Raw genomic sequence first — 6,000 nt, 5'->3', positions numbered from 1 at the left:
TTTGTGTGTCACTAAGTTAAAATAGTTTTGGTAACCCGTTAAACCTATTATGCTAACTGTACTTTATATTCATATCTAAAAAATATGAAAATGAAGATGGTTAAGTATAGAACTTATCATAACTATAGATACCATTAAAATATGAAATAAAGTACCATAGTGTAAATTGAAATTGTCTTTGCAGTTTTGAGGTTAATTTGTTTAATTTGCTGGTGGCACCTTGGGAGAGGAGTCCCTTGCTTCTGCGAGAGCACAGCTCTTCAGTCCATTCTGTTGGTAGTGCACCACAGGAGATCCATAATTCCCTCTATCTCAGGCTGAGAATTCCCAATGATCAGGAAACAGGTACTATTTTTCCTCTCTACTAACTGCTTTATGCCTACCTGGGGGTCAAACAAAGCAAAACAAAGCCAGCCAACCAATAGATAACTATACTATATGGAGCTTAAGAAGTCCTTACTGAAAGATGCTATACATATACCAAAGCAGCCCAGAATAGAACTTGCACCTAACTCTATCTTACCCACTGTAGAAGGGGCTATGCCAGGGGAAGTGGCATTGGAAAAATTAATCTCCCTGGGTCAGCTCAGATACAAACAAACAAACAAATTCTTGAGAGAGAAAAGCAGCTAAAATAAGATTAAAGAAGTACAAGTTTGGTTAAAAGACACTCCTTCAGCATCAGAAAAAGAATGATTTGAAGTAAAACTGCAGGCTCTCATCAGCTAACTCTGTGTCCCCCAACCGTGAACTTATGTCTAAGCTCCAGGGAGGGAAAGCTGCAATGAAAGAAAAAAAACTCTAGTGGCAGTTGCTTTTATATTTTACATAAGACATTGAAAATACAACTTGTGTCTTTTAAAACAGAAGAGCAACGTATGAACTGTAGGTGTCGTGCATAATGTCTACTCAGCCTAGCTGACATTTAGACAGGAAATCGGCATTAGGTCTTGGTGCCTTCAACATGAATGGAGTTGCCTCTGGTGCAAGTCTTCGTTACTTTGGTAGTAGATGCCACAGCAAAGGATAAGCAAGATCGATATTTGGTGAGCAAGTAAGAGACCCTACCCTAAAGAAAATGAAAACTATCAAGAGGAGATTTAAGGAAGTTGGAATTTTTGCAGAGAGGCAAGAATCAAAGCAAGGGAAAAGTTTTTTAAATTGTTAATATGATTCTATTATTTCCCTCAGGTTGGTGTCACCTAAATACGATGCTGCTGCTAACTCAATATAATTACATATTAAAAATTTGTGAAACATAGAAAAATAGACTGAAGGAAAAAGACATCTATTATCCTACAGGCAGAACCTTTGGACACTTTTGTGGAAAAAATAGATTTGGATTATGGGAGACATCGGAACCATGTAGTTGTTACCAAACCATATGTTTAAAGATGACCCATTGAATCATGCATTTTTGATGAGTTTTACTCCTTTTCTGGTATAAACTGCAAAGAAGAACATAAGAAACTTAAAAATAGATAAAAACGATCAAATGATTATGAAATAATAAAGAGGGTTAAACAATGCACATTCCTGATTAACATTAAGAGAAAGGTGAATAGCAATTTAATGATCACATTCAGATATGTGCATATAGAAAAGAAGGAAACTAACAAGTCAATCATTGTTTCCAATATGAAACAAATAATGTGCGAAGAGATGTGTGAAGAGATGATATGTCTGAAATACAGATCTATGTCAACTCGCCTCTAAACCCACTGCTTTTGCCATGCCAGTAGGCTGCCTTGGAGTTGTTGAGGGTCACTTTCATTCCCTCATAGACACTCAGACATCTGTTTTCAACACAGGTCATTTGCCTCTCATTAAACAATTTCGTTTTATTATTCCTAAGAAAATGAGAATGAATAAATTGAATTTTAAAGGATGATCAAATTCAATTGCAAATGTACCAGGTTATCTAGCTTTTCATAACTTAAGGATTCTCCTAAAACATAAATATTATCACATTATTTATGTGCTTTATAATATTTAAATTTGTATATTGGGCTTCCTTAAAGTGGGTTGCAACCTATAGAATTATGTCTACTCAAGAAGCCCTATAAGAAATATTAGCAACAAGAATTTGGAAGAGAAAAGTGCACTTTTTTTTGTTGTTCCTTTACTCAGAAAATATACTCTGCTCCCAAATGCCATATTATAAGAACCATATTTAAACCAATTGCTTAGGGACAGATATGATGAATAGATGATGCACATAAGTAATAAGAGAGAGAGCAAGAAAAATATATAACAGTATACTTTCCAAATACTTATTATTGGTGTCTGGGGATATACCTAGGGAAAACTCTAATAGAACTTATCTGCAAATTTAGAAATAATAGATCTATTATAAAGCCAGGTCTGCACAAATACAATTATTTCTATCCTTAGGGATAAATGAATCCTTGCCTAATGGTTTTATAAGAAAACATTTGGTTCAACTTCAAGCCTTGCATAAACAGATATATTCAAGTGGAGATAATAATAATGAGAGTTTCTTTTAATACTTGTACTGTAAAAATGCAGTACATTTCTGAAGTAAGCCCTCAGTGCCCTAGCAATAGAATATCATATATATGAAAATCTATTTAAATGAAAGGATAGCAGAAATATATCAGCTTTAAGGAGTATATAAAATGTGCATGCCTATTGAATCTGAATTTTATCAAGAAAATTGATGTTATCGCTTAGTCATTTAAGTGATTATTTATTTTGTTTATGTTAACAGAGTAAATCATGATAAAATTATAGCATTTGGGGCAATGCATATATATATATATCAATAAAATGTGATATTCACCATATGTATTGTTATAAACATAATGCAATAATAATTTTTAACAGACATTTCTGAACTTCACATCCATATGTACTTTATTATCCGTCATACTATTTTATCACAGTTGACAGAACCTTTGTGGAACTGGTCTTTGTCTTATCCTCAAAATTTTAATAAGTAGAGGAATAAGACCAAAAACTTGGCGCAATGATTCAAAATATAGTCATGTCCTCATCCAAAAGAAGAATTCTAAGTACCTTGGAGCTAATTGCTCTATCATTGGAATAAGCTTATGGTTCTCAGGGTGATTAATCTGGAGGTTACCAAGATGGCCTGAACATTTCCCTGAGCTTGACTAAACTTTAGACAGGCATCTTCCTGGCTCTAGGCCCTGACTTCCTTCTTAAAGCATTTTACTTAGGAAACCTATAATTGTAAATTCTTTCTCTCCCCTTTTGCAGTTTTGCAACCCAAGAATGTATTTCTGTAGGACCTAGTTGCCATCTGTTTGAAATGTAAACATCAAGGGAGACAGTGTCTCTATTTCTCAGTTTCTGCAGAAGGGTAGGAACCTAACTTGGGTAGGTGCCTTACTCTGAGCTATAAAACCATCTCCCATCATGAATATATGAGGTTTACTTTTCCTTTGGGTAGGTAAATTAGCAAATACAAATGACCTATGATTCCTCATCTTAGCTTTTCAAAAACTCTCTTACCCTTTGTTTTGCTGGAGTTGAGTTCACACTACATTCTGGTCTATCTCTTCTCTTGCAACAGCTTTGAATAAAGTCTTCCTTACCTGTTTAACTTTGTCTAGTCTAATTTTTGCTTTGACAGAGGACAAAAATCTTTATTCTTCTCTCTCTCTATGATTATCCACACATCTATTACATTTAACATCCATCCTCATTTTGTTAAATGAGTTTAAGAACATAGGCAAAGTGCTTCTCATCTCTTTTTTCTTGCAACAATGTTCAAGAACAGCTATGCTTATGGATTGACTAATGAGCATTGATATAAAACACAGAAAACGTGACTAAATCCATTTTGAAATCACTTTATCTTCTGTTGAATTCTCACCATGAGCACACCTCTATTCAGTAGCTTTGTTCAAAGCCTGTTATATTATCTATAATTTACCTTAAAATAGTTCAGTGTAGTACAATGGCTTAATATTTATTTAATATTAACTATTTACCATAATTATAAGTAATTCTTGATAAAGATTTGAATGAAGCAGGTATTGCTCCTTGACTCACATGTCACTTGTGTTGCCGGAAAATTAAGTATTCACTAAAGTGGTTGCAGAAATACTTTATGTTTTAATGTAAAGCAGAGACAAAGTCTGGGTTCAGATATGTATAAATAAGATATTCATTTACTAGAATATCTGGCAGGTAATTTGAAATTGTGTGAGACCCAGTCCAATTCTTTACTACAAATCCGTGTCTTGTAGTAAATCTAGTAACTTTGGTCCCAATTCCCTAATTTTCCATTGATTTTATGGTAGTAACAACCCAAAAGTTCCAAAGAGCCTCCATTCCCCACATAGATAGAGACAGGATGATAACTTGCTGTCATTTATTTCAATCAACTTTTTAGGAAGTGCTTAAATTTTAAGTACCAGAATCAGTTGTTTACAATTCACGGGTGGCTAATTAGCATTTGAAAAACTTTAATCAAAGGCCCATGCTTTAGCTACGGGAAGTACTGCAAGCCATTCAATTAGTGTTATCTAAATCTGCACTAGAGAATTTGTTAATTAACATAAGAAATGGTAAAAATAAATTTTCATTGGCAGAATGTGTTTTCTACAAGATATGTTACTGGTGAAAAATAATGCACAGACATCCATTAACAGGCTATGAAAATCTAGAAAGCTCAGCAAGCTACCAGCTTTGGAATAGCACCCCAGTTGTAGTGCTCTATGAAGACTTGTCCCCTTTACTTTCCTAGAGGATTTTCTCTTGATCCAACTAGATCATATTTTACCAACAAAAATTATTTAATTTGCTTCAGTTGGAGTTTTCAGCAAGATGCTAGCTGGAGTTCCTAAAAATATAGAAAGCTGAGACTTCAACTAGTTCACATTAACACAGCCTTAATTTATTTCCACACCTTCTTATAAACATGGAAAACTTTAGTCTGAGACTTACTGTTATGGTGACATATAACTTGGTATGTTCTAGGAGAGGAGAATGGTAGCTCCTACCTGCTTCAAATTGTTGGCAGCTGCCAAAATGATTTGAGTAATCTGTAACAACAATAATTCTCAATCTTTGAAGCTCTAAAAAATATTGATTCCTGGGACAGAACTAAGAGATTCTGATAACTCGGTCTGGTGTGTGTCCAAGCACAAAAATTTTTTAAATGTTCCCAAATGATCTTATTGGACAGTCAAAATTGAGACCCACTGCCATGCAGTCTTCCCTACAGCAGCTTTTCCAAACCATTTCCTCTTTGTGCAAGTCCTGGTCTTTCTCCACTTTTTAATATTTAATCTTCCACCTATTAATTGGGAGAATTGAGAATAATCAATGAGAATACTCTAGTTTCCCTTTTTGCCTTCTTCAAGTTTCTCTGTCATCATCCATTTATGTACTTTTCTGTGTAAACTGAAATGTCTCTTCTTTTCTAGGGTAAACACACTTTATTGTTTCATTTCCTTGGACTCACTCCCTCCTATGTTTTCTAGCAGTGTTACTTTTCCCATACCAAAATCATCAGTATCACTTGGGAGGTTTTTAGAAATGTGGAACCACATGCACCATCCCAGACCTACTGAATTAGACCTGTATTTTTCACATGATATCCAAGTCATTTGTATGCATTTGTGGTGGAGAAAATATATTTTTTTCTGCCTTTCTAGTTTCTTCGGCTGGTCTAACAATCAAATTAACATAAGACAGATTAACAAGAGGAAAAAAGCAAATTTAATTTTGCTCATACCAGTGTTCCATAAGAATATGAGGTCCAAAGATAATCAGGCAGTTGAGGCTTATATACCATCCAGAGCTAAGGAGAAGAGAGTAGGAGTCTGGGACTTCAAAGGGAAGGAAGACAATTCACGCAGAGATTAAAAAAAAAAAAATGCTTGATAAACAAATGTTTGCCATACTATATAGAGACAAAGAAACATTGAAACGACTTTGAACAAGCAGGCTTTGCCATGTTCCCCCAGCCTACTGCACCTCTCTCTTATTCTTTGTAGTTATCTC

At 34.5% G+C, this 6,000-nt stretch overlaps 1 pseudogene; it reads left to right on the top strand.

Annotated features, from left to right (window-relative positions):
- The first annotated feature begins 968 nt into the window (after nucleotides 1-968).
- Nucleotides 969-6,000, top strand: part of LOC102896225 — an 82,742-nt pseudogene continuing 77,710 nt past the window's right edge.

The sequence above is a fragment of the Pteropus alecto genome, unplaced genomic scaffold, assembly GCF_000325575.1.
Source record: "Pteropus alecto unplaced genomic scaffold, ASM32557v1 scaffold3, whole genome shotgun sequence".
NCBI lineage: Eukaryota > Metazoa > Chordata > Mammalia > Chiroptera > Pteropodidae > Pteropus > Pteropus alecto.
The sequence above is the reverse complement of the archived record's forward strand: the minus strand, read 5'-3'. Positions and strand labels throughout refer to the sequence as shown.